The sequence below is a fragment of the Molothrus ater genome, chromosome 13, assembly GCF_012460135.2.
Source record: "Molothrus ater isolate BHLD 08-10-18 breed brown headed cowbird chromosome 13, BPBGC_Mater_1.1, whole genome shotgun sequence".
NCBI classification, from domain to species: Eukaryota; Metazoa; Chordata; class Aves; order Passeriformes; family Icteridae; genus Molothrus; species Molothrus ater.
The window spans coordinates 3,550,855-3,561,977 of NC_050490.2; the positions used below are offsets into that span (position 1 = coordinate 3,550,855).

The 11,123-nt window shown below is 51.3% G+C and overlaps 1 protein-coding gene across 1 annotated transcript in view; it reads left to right on the top strand.

Annotated features, from left to right (window-relative positions):
• The window catches only part of PPCDC (phosphopantothenoylcysteine decarboxylase), a 30,875-nt gene extending 25,160 nt beyond the window's left edge, over positions 1 to 5,715 (top strand). The window contains exons 6-7 of the transcript XR_008508590.1: positions 1,257 to 1,501; positions 2,278 to 5,715. The gene's annotated coding sequence lies outside the window, so the exon portion shown is untranslated. The remainder of the gene's footprint in view (positions 1 to 1,256; positions 1,502 to 2,277) is intronic.
• Positions 5,716 to 11,123: the final 5,408 nt, after the last annotated feature.

Here is an 11,123-nt window from a genome sequence, read left to right on the forward strand (position 1 = left end):
GGATTTTTCCCTTTTGCTGCAGGTATTGGGGAAAAAATGTGTCAGGATGTGGTGATGGGATTACCCAGCCAGGGCCACGCTGGGTAATGGAGCCTTCTCCAAAAATTCATCATTGTTTGGGGCTGAAAAGTCCTGCTGGGGCTAGAAGGCCCAAGCTGGAATGGTGAGCTGGGAATCACCTTCTGGAGAGCAGATGGGACCCTGCCCCGAGCATGGTTCTTCTGCTGATGCTGAGCTTTGATGGGAAAGTGCTCAGTGGATTTTGGGACTGTGGAGAACAGCGAAGGCTCATCCAGGATTTTCCTGGGTTGGGATTTATGTATGCCACTGGCCAGCTGATGAAAAGTCTGGAAAACCCAGGACCTGCTATGTCTTGCAGAGCCACTGGCTTGGCGTAGGCAAAGCCCAAGCCACTAATTACCTGCCTGAGGACAAAAAACTTGTGGATTTGTGTTTTCTTAGTGTCTGATCCAAGGAGGTCCCCATCCAAGTGGCACCAAGAGTGCCCCAGGGAGATCTGGCGTCCTTCTGGAGAACATGCAAAGCAGGAAAAGCTTTGAAAGCCAAGAGAAGGAGGAGGAGATCCCTGAGTGTCACTGAGCATCTCCTCCAGGCCTGGCTGATGCAATGTTAGCCCTTCCAAAGGCTGGGAAGCCCTGGGAAGTCCCCAGGAACTTTGGTGGCATCAAGGCCAGCTGCCAACTGGGGCTGGGGAGTCCCCAGCTCAGGGGCAGATGCTGAACTGGGGCCAAGCTGTGGTTCCCTGTGGGAAGGGCTGATCCAGCTGCTGTGGATCAGATGGCATCAGATATCCCTGAGGGAGGGTCAGCCAGGAATAAACCTCCTTCTAACAGGTTTCCATGAGCTGCAAGATGATGAGGACTTGGAGTTGGGTTGGGGAAGAGGAAGGCAGGGGGTCATTTCAGCCCTAACCCTGAGCAGCCATTCCTCTCCTCTCCCTGGCATGATAAAGCCATCCCCAAACTGGCAATGGGGTTTATCCACCACCTCCTCATTCCCAGCCCTCTTTCCTGAGGGTTTCCACAGTAAAAACCCTGCTGGGGGAACTGGGGTCAGCCCCAACATCAGTGTCCCAGTAACAGAACAGATGGAAAAGGACAGCATCCAAGCAGTCAGCTGGGGGATGTCCTGTCCCACACTGGGCTGGAGAAGGTCCTGCAGCCCCATCCAGGGATTCTGCAGCAGGCACAGCCAAGAGCCTCACTCATTTATTGTTATTTTCTTTTCCTTTGCAGGCACTGAAAATTGCTGCGTGGGAAGAGAGGTGTCTGAAGGTGATGAATAGCTTTGCTATGTTTGCCAAGGAGATGCTTTCCTTTGATGGGCACCAAAACACCTGGGCTTGCCCTTCCTGGCTGGAAGAGTGAAATTCCCTAGAACAGCTCACAAATACAGGCCAAATCAGTAGTTTCAGGAGAAAAAGAGGAAGGCTGGAGATGCCATTGCAGAGGAGGGGAGAGGCCAGGCTCAGCAGTCTGAGGTGTGTGATGTCCATGTGCTCCTTCTGTCCCAGCCAAGGGGATTTTCCAGTGACCTGGATGTGAGCAGGGCACACTCCGTCCCTCCCACCAGTCCTGGCTCAGGGGAACTGGGTTAGATAAGCATCCCTGAGCCTGGAGGAGGGGAACCACACTGGGATGGAGGCTCCCAGGTCCCAGGGATGCAGCACCCCAACCTCAGCTCCTTGGTTTGCGTGTTGAAGTCGGGGGTTTGCCCATAGCAGGAAGATTGTAGTATTGCTCTGCTTCCTTGGAGGAGCAGCATGTGGGCTGTGAATCATGCCTTGGACAGCAGAAGGGAGATCTTCAGGGCTTGCTCCTTGCTCCTCTAAACATCCATCCATCCATCCATCCATCCATCCATCCATCCATCCATCCATCCATCCATCCATCCATCCATCCATCCATCCATCCATCCTAAGCCATCCCACCAAACCCAGGTGCTCCCTGTCATCCCAAGCTCTCTGCCACTGCTCCTTTCCTCCCTGAGGATGGGATCACAGGGATTTGGGACTGTGGATGTTGGTGCACATCGTTTATCCTGGTTTATCTACTCTGTTTGGGATGTATTTGTACTTTCTCATGGTACTTCTGAGGAGCAGAACCCAGACAGGTGTTGGGCTGCAAAAACTTCAGTGAGCTAGCATGGATGGATTTCTTCAGAGAAATATTTTTAAGCAGGGAAAAAAAAAAGGGACATATTTATAATATTTATTTCTTTTTAATAGCTTTATTTTTGTTTTTTTAAACTTCTTAGCTGGTTCTTCAAGGCATTCCAGCCCCAGCAGCATCCCGTGGTGAGAAGTTCCCTGGATGAGCACGCAGCCTTAGCTCACCTCTGCCAGGGCAGGGACCTGGCACTGGAGCATCACCAGTAATTTTCCACTCGTCTCCACGCTGTAGAAATACACCCAGGCATGGAAAAAGCCTAGAAGGGAATAAAGAAGACGCTTGGCCAGTAGAGCTTGGCCAGCTCCCAGCTCAAGGAACGGCTTCAGGTTCATCCCCAGCTCTCCAGTGCTTGGCAGGCTTGGCTGTCTCAGCTCCTACGAACGGGACAGGCCAGCAGCATTCCTGCCAAAAGCCCGGGTGCTCCTGCTCCAACAGCTCCCTGCACCCACGGGTTAGCTGCAAGACAAAAAGGGGGGAAAGTGGCCTTTTTGTAGGGTTTGGTTGGGATTTTTTCCTTCTCACCGCAGAGAAAAGGAGAAGGAAATACTTGGCACGGAGGGCGGAGCGGAGCGAGGGGGAGCTTGGGGACAGCGGGGATGTGGCAGTGGGAGGCGAGTGGGCCCTTTGTGAGGCTCTAATTGCTCCAGCCAAAACCCACATTAGCCTGATGAGTGAAAAGAGGTTTTTACGAGGGCAATAAGGTGTCCCAGCCTGCCGGGGTGGTGATTGCCAGCCCGTGGCCTCGGGCTCTCTGTGGAGCCGCTGGTGCTCCTGCTGCAATTCGACTCCAGCTCGGCAAGAGGGTCCGGCCCTTTCCCAACCTCGCGGCGCTAATCCCTCTTACCTCAGTGGTGCAGCAATAACCCCGGGAGCCACCACCACCTCCCACTGCCGGCGGCTGCAGAGCACACCGTGTTCCCAGACAAGGCTCCTCACACCCTGCACAGACCCGGCAAACAAGGGCGGCTTTCCAAATCCCATGAGCATCCTTCCCCCAGCAGCTTTCCTTGGAAAACACCCTCGAAGAGTCACTGTCCCCAGCCCACTTCCTTGAAAACTCAGGTTGCTGTGAAAACGGTGGTGAAACAGGCTGAGAAGGGGGCACCAAGGGCAGAGTGACCCAGGTCTGTGATATCCTCATGAGTCCAGAGAAGATAAGTGATGAGAGGGTGATGATTCACTGCCTCTTGTGCAAAACCCAGCACCATCCAATGCATCCAGCATGTCTGAAGATGTTTCTCCATAGGATTTCTCCTGACAGGGGAGGATGAGGGTGGCTTCAAAAAGTAATTCCTGGAAGAGGAAGCCACCCAGGACACCAAGACCACTCACTCTGCTGGGTGTAGAAGCTCTCTGAGGTCTGATGTTTTCCTGGGATCCTCTGCTTCAGCCCATGGTTGTGGAGGAAGGAAACCCATCAGCAAGGGTTGCTCCCACATCCAAGGGACAGGGAGTTCCTGGGGACAGGCTGGCCAAGGGTTGGCCAAGCTGCAGAGTCAGGATTGGCAGGCCTGAGCAGAGGCAGGAGGGGGTTATTTGGTAGAGGTAGTTATGAAGGAAACAAGATATCTCCTTTCCCAAGGTGCCTGAAGGGAGCTGAAGACACCAGAATTTAGCCCCTGGGAAGAATGAGTCAGTCACAGGGGTGACCACAAGGATCTGTTATCACAAGGATCTGTTATCGATGGAAAATCTGTCTCATGAGGGCATCAAAGCAGCTCCTTGTGTGCCAAAAGGAAGGGGGAAGGGGAGGAAAAGAGGACAAAGATCCTCAGTGCCAGGCAAGGAGAGTTCTGTGGGCCCCAGCCCCTCTGGGATGGTGCAGGAGGGGGTTCAAAGCCCTGTGTCCTTCCATTTGAGAGCTTCTTCAGCCCATCCTGGCAGCCCAGGGGCTGGGGCAGCTGGGAGGGGAAGGTCTCACTCTGACAGCACCACGGAGCCAGAGCTGGGCCCAGCGAGTGTTACTCACCTTGAAACTATGTGAGTAAACAGAGAAGGCTCCTCTTCCTGGTCCCACCTGCAATTAGGCTGCAGACTGGAGCAGAGGAGCTGAATCCACCCTGGCAGATCATGGGGATGCTCTGCTCTCTCCTCTGCTCAATCCTCAGGCCAAGCCACCCAGGAGAGGAGGATGGTGAAGCTCCAGTTGGCCTCCTGGACCATCCCCTCCTGTATGAGCTTCTTGGAGATGTCCCACCAGGTGGAAAACACCCCTTTCCCATCACTTCTGGTGTTTTTATATGGGAATAAATCACATGGGACTCAATTTTCTTCATGGTGGAAAAAGCCCATTCTTTATTCACAAAACTCCTTTTTATACAGTTTTACAGACCTCGTGTGTGACTCCAGTGGGTTAGCAGCTTTCTTGTCAATTATTGGTTAGTAGCAAGTTGTTATTCTGTATTGATTAGTCACTCAAATCCCCTGGGAGTACATGCAGGAAAGCTGTTTGTGAGAGATACTTTTCATTTTTCTATCTAATGGTGTAAAAACAGTTTATGCAGGTGCCAGTTGTTTTTCAGCCAGGAATAGATTGTTGTGCTAACAAACTGCTCACAACAGGATTGCTGGATTGCTTTCACATGGGAACTTGCAAAGTGCCTTAGAAGAAATGACAGGCTAGCCAGAGCAGGCCTGATTTTATGAAGCCTTTCTTTATGATTTTTCGACCTTACTGCAACATTTTTATAACCTGTATCACATTTTTTGTTGCTGAGCAGCAGCTACACTCGTGGCTCCCTGTGACATGGGGGAAGTGGAGCCAACTGGGAAGAACCCAGTTGAGAGACTCAGCACCAGCTGGGAGGAAGAAGAGATGATCCCACAGGAAAGGGACCTCCCTGCTGGCACAGCAAAAGCCTCTGAGCTCCAGGGATTTGGTGGCCACCACTGCAATCATGAGTCCCATTGGATCCTGACACCTTCCACTTTGGTCCTTGGAGTTCCCAGAGGGGCTTGGCTCTTCTCTGTGGAAAACCTTCATCCATCTTGGTGTCCTCTTCCCCACCAGTGCCTAGAGGAAGAGGACAGACCACCCTGGACCATCCCCTAGAGGCAGGAGAGCAGCCTGCAGAGCAGCACTGGCGCCAGCCCAGGGCCAGGGAGTCGTGCAGAAGACTGAAGGGTTTCCAGGATTGACAGACAGTGGTTTCTGCAGGCAGGAGAGGGAATAAAATGGTCAAATTGCTCACAATTCCATGCCTGTCCTCCCACACAGAGTAAAGGAATGCGGGAGATACCGCAGCAATGCCATGCAAACACCCTGGAGAGGTGAACCTCCTCCTGACCCCAGCTAGGAGAGAACAAAAACTGTTTTAAAGACTGGAGCATCTTGATGCTTCCGTGGGAGGCTTGTGGGCACTGGATGTGTGGGAAGCAGCTGATGGGTCGATAGCCTGCAGGAACACCAAACACATGGACATCAGAGATAATTGGTGGAGACAGAGTCCAGAGATGTTACAGAGACTTGTAGCCATTCCCACACTGGGAATCATGTAGAAATAAATTAATTAATCATTCCAGAGCTTTAGGTACAGGCAGCAGCATCTGTGCTGGCACAGACACAGGGATTCTCTTTGGGAATGAGGCCACGGATGGGAAGAGAAGGGGAAGAAGGTGCATGTGTTGCTGAGGTTCAGACTGGGTGATCTCAACCAGAGCAGAAACAAAGGGAGGGGAAAAAAAAGGTAAGAAATGGCAGCTTCCTCAGGCTCATCCCTTGCAAGACTTACTCAGAGTTACATCATGATGCTTATTAGGATGCAGATCCCTGAGAGCCAGGGCTCCAGAGCCTCTGGAAGGATCCCTGGAGATGTGGGGATCCCTGCCAGCAGCCAGGGCAGTAGGGGTGGCACCCCAATCCCAGCTGTGCCACTGAGGCCAGCTTCCCAAACACAGGCACTGCTGCTGTCCCCACAGAGGGACTCAGCTTCGTTTGGGAGCCCAGGGAGGTGGGGGGTGTTTGGGCACGGGGCTGCCTCCTCTCAGTGCTCCTGCCGGTGTTCTGTGACAGGGACTGCACAGCAGCTGCTGGCCACAGCTTCCCTGAGCCGGCTGTCACCACACCCAAGGCTTTCCCAAGACCACAGGGCTATTCCTCAGCACACAGCACTGAGCACGGTGGTTTCCCTGCCCTGGCTGCTCTCCTCCTCTGAACCAGGAATGCTGGGGTGTCCCTGGAGGTGGCCAGGGAACAAACCTGGTTAGGGGGCTGCTTCCCCCTGGAAGGGCAGGATGTGGAGGTGGGCTTCACAGGGGAATCCCAGCCCAGGAATGCCTGTTCCTGGGTGTGAGATTCCTGCTGAAGGTCTTCTCTCATGCCCCAGGATGCTCGTGAGAAACGGTGCCATGGCACTGGCCTGGGTGTTCCATGGGTATCCATCCTTGGCTTTGGGGGTGTTTCCTTCCTGCAGGCAGGGAGCAGGTGAGCCACCCCAGTGCCTGCATCCTGCCTGCTGAGAGAGCAGGGAGCATATCAGGAGCATCCCCAGTGCTGCCACCATGCCAGGACTTCCCACAGAGGAACATCCAAACGTGCCAAGCTTAGCAAGTCCAGCCAGGAATTCAGCGCTGGAGCTGTGGACTCCAGGCCCATGTCCCGATGCACCAGTGGCTTTCCTCAGCTTTGGATGGATTCCATCAGCCTGCAGGCTGCTCCAAGGAGCTTCTCCCTCCCTGCATCCTCCCCCAGGGTTTTGCAGGATTTCATGTCCCGTACTGGGAAACAAAAGCAAAAAGAAACACCACGGCTTTTTCATAATGAAGTGCAGGAACGGCGTGTGAATGCCCGGGCAGTAATTCAAGTGGGAACATGGAGCTGGAAAGCTTTCAGCTCCCAAACTCAACCCAAGCCTCAGCACTTGGCTTTGTGCTGCTCATTCATCCACAGGGTTATTTTTGGATTCCTCCTCCTGGGAGAACAGGATTAGTTTTGTTTTCAGTGTTCCTTGGAGAGCAGCTTGCTGAGGGAATGACTTAGCAGAGAAAAACCCTCTTAGCTGGTGGGGTCTGCTCGATTCCATGATTCTGGGTGGGAATGTGATGATCTGTCATGTCCCTTGGGGATTTATTCCCACTCTGCTCTTGCTGGGGCTTGGGTATCTCATTACCTATGGATAATTATCTAGAGATAATGAGGTACCTGCATCTCTGGGTTGCTGGGCCTTGTCTTTATTGCTTTCCTGGGGCAGCAAGCAGAATAAGTTGAGATTTTTATTTATTTACCAATAACTGTAGGCCCTGGCAAGATCCAAATCAAAGTTTTGAAGGAGATAAAGTTGGAAAAATGTTGGATGAGCAAGCAGACTTGGTTGCTCATATTTTCTTATTTTCATATTTTCTTAGAATCATAGAATGGTTTTGGTTGTAAAGGACTTTAAGAATCATCCAGTTCCAGACTTAATTTTCTCCGAGTTCAACCTAAAAGGGGATCTTAGAAGAGAGAGAATAGAAGGAGAATATCTCCCATAGAAAGAGATACAGAGCAAAGAGGGATGGGAGAAGCTGTAAAGACCCTCCCAAAAAATTGTTAAAGTGTGGGATCTGACTTCAAGGACAGGGAAAGATGTGGGAGTGGGTATTTCAGAGGATATTTGGGTCTCCTTTTCCCACTGCCAGCAGTCATTTGGAGGTTTGGAAGGAGCTGGCATCTTCCAAGGCTTCAACTCCTTCTTGGCTCCAGAAGAAATGAGTGGGATGAGGAAACCTGGATCCCTCTCTTCACAATAATTGTACTTTAAATTTAACCACAGTGGCAGCTGTTGGGAGCCCTCCCTATAATCCTCCTTAATCTTGCCCCCACCTCTCCATCCCTTCATCCCTGTTTTCCTCTGTCCCTCCCCTGCAGCAGGCTGTGCATTGGGACTGTCTCTACAGCTCTCTTATTCCAATTAGCTCGCTAATTAGAGCCTCATCAGGGGTGCTGCTGCCACCAAGGATGTCTCCAAGGCAAGAGCTGCTAACGAGGCTGGGAAGTCCCTGGCAGGAGTCCTGAGGATGGTGGGGTGGGATAAATCTCCCTCGTGTCCTCTTGGACAGAGCAACAGATGCTGGTGTCCCAAATTCCTTGTGTTGGGATGGAATTTGGGGATTTTTTTGGGGACCAAGGGGATTTGCCTTCATTCTGTTTATGGGAAGTGTTTCATCTCTTAGAGGAGGGCCCCATCCATCTCCCACTCCCTTCCAAATGGCTCCTGAGCCAAAGAAACCATCTCTGGTTTGGCTCTGTTGGATAATTTGGGGGATTGCCAGATGATTTGAGGCATGGAGAGGGGTTCTCTGGTCCTTAGGAGCAAACCCAAGGTCATTTTGGAGGGCTGCTGTGTTTAAAACCAGGGCAGCTGCGGGGTTTGTGGCAGCAGGTGACCTTTAAATGCCACCTCTCCCTGTCACCAGGGAATCAGTTGAGTAGCTCATCTCTCCTGAACCTAAAGCATGACTTTATGGGTAAGCATGTCAAAGAGAAGAGAGAAAAAAAAAAAAAAAAGAGGGAAAAGGAATGAAGGTAGATGTTCCTGGACAGATCTGCCACAGGCCTGTGAGCTGGGGACCACCCACTTTTCTCCATCACTCAAGCCCCAGGCCAGCATCACTCTGGGTTCTGCCCTCCTTGAGGGGGTTAAATCCTTCTGGGGAGCTGAATTAGCACCAGGACAAATTGGGGAGCAAAAGCTGGGACAAGAACTGACCCTTTTTGGGGAATGGGAGAAGTGGTGTGGCTGTGGAGCAGCAATGAACTCCAAGTGCTGCCTGGATGCCCATAATCCCACCTGGAGCCCCTACATCCCTGTGTCTGCCAGGGTGAACCCCAGGATGGGTGTCCCACAGGGACATCATGGAATTTGGGGACCCTGCAGGCAGTGACAATGTGAAGCCTGCAGGTTTCCTGAGCACTTAGGGGGAGCCACAGCCCAGAAAACAACAGATTGAACAGAGATGCTGAGATGTCTCAAAAAGAGAATTGAAAACCACACGGCCAAAATTTGACTGAATCAGTCAAATCCTCACCTCCCCAGCAAGCCTGTGGGGATTCTGGGGCTGCTCCCATCACTGGGTACCAAACAGAGAGTATGCTGGTGGCTGGAGGGGCAAAAAGGGTGGGAATGGCCATGCCCTGATTGGGAATCACCATCCACCTTTCCCCCAAAGACACACTCCCAAGTCTTTAAAAATTAATATAAAAATTAAAACAAATAAAGGTAAATAGTGAGGATTTTTTTTAAGTTGGTGTCTCCTGTTCCAGCAGGTTTGATGCCTCAACAAGGAGCAGCTCAGATCATCTGAGTTGCCAAGGCAGAGATAACCACACCAGGAGCTGAGAGAAGGAAATTCACAGGAGAAAGATCAAAACAGCAGGTAGAAACTCCCCTCTCTGCACCAGAGAAATGTAAGATTGAGAAAATGTTGTTGAAATTTAGCTTTCAGAGTCCAGCTGGATGCCTGGCAGCAGGGATGTGGCCAAACCAGTATGAGGAAAGGTGTTTCTTGAGTAAAGTTATGTAAATGTATTTGAGCCAAGTCAAGCTTAAAGGGATTATCTGCCATTTTGAGGGAATTGTGATTCTGTTCAGTCAGGTCAAAATTAACACTGATAGTTTTAATGCCCATGACTCTAAATAACAACCTGTATTATCCACCCATTCGCTTGTTTTAATATATATTACCTATTCTGTGTTGCACACTAATATATAACATTTCATAATTGAATGCAATAACTATTCTCTAATTGCATAACCATTTGACCAAAGAGAATATTAATGGCAGCCCCTGATCGATGAGCTCCAGACAAAGCAGTGTGTGTAAACTTTGGAGCCAAGGGACTGGGAATTCCACGCCTGCTCCTCCCAGATCCTTGTTTTCTTTGCTGCTGCCACAAAACTGCTATAAATTAAAGTTGTAAGTGGAAAATAATGCTTGTGAGGCCAAGGAAAGGAGAATTTAAACCCTGCTTTCTCAGCCTTTGTTCAATGAAGGAATGAAAAAGGGGAATTATTTCTTTTTCACTTAGAAATCTTTATTTCTCACTGCCTGAGGGAGCTGAGCTTCTACCGCTGCTTCACTCCACGGCCTTGGGCAACACACTTAATCTCCCAGGATCTGTGTCACTGGGTTAATCATATTTACGTGCCTTTTATGAGGGTTAATGATTAGTCTGGGAGTGTTTGCATGGACTTTTCCAGACGCGACTCCTTAGATAAACGCTCCGTGTTAATGCTTGGGGCCGGCAGGGGTTAAATGCAGGAGGAGGGGTTCTGCTTTGGGGCGGGGAGTGACTCTGAGGGGGCTCAGAAGCCATCCCCAGCCCACCTCAGGCTACCAGCGAATCGCTGGCTCTGCAGACCGAATGGGAAAGCGATTTTTTGTGGGCACAGGGAGTTGTGTCCGGCCAGAGCCGGACCTCCGGCCGCATCCCGGGAAGGCTCCTCTGTGCTCTGTAAAGGAGGAGCTCCTGTTTCACTGGAACCCCCACAATGCATGGGCTGCAATGGGGGATCCTCTTCATGGGGACTGCCGGTGTCACCGAAATTAGGAAATAAAACTTCTTAACACCGGTGGAGATCTAAGAAGCACACGCTATTACCCACCCGGATACAGGGCGGGTGACACCGCCTAAGGTGCACTCATGGCTCAAGATGATACACGCCTTTATTAAGCGGCGCCAATTCATCAGAAAATGTTCCATTTGAAGGTCTTTGCTGTCAGGGTGAGCTGTGCACGTGTTTTTGAACCATTTGTTACTCAGGCAGCCGTGGAGCCCCTAAACTGGATTGGGCGGCACGGAATTATTACCGATCCCTCCATGTCCCACAGCCACATCACCTTCCGTGAGCCGGGATTTGGCCGTCAGCACCTGCACCGGGGGTCCCCTCGATGGGGGTCCTCCCTTATGGGGTGCCTGTAATTGGGGGCACATCCCTAATGGGACCCATGTAA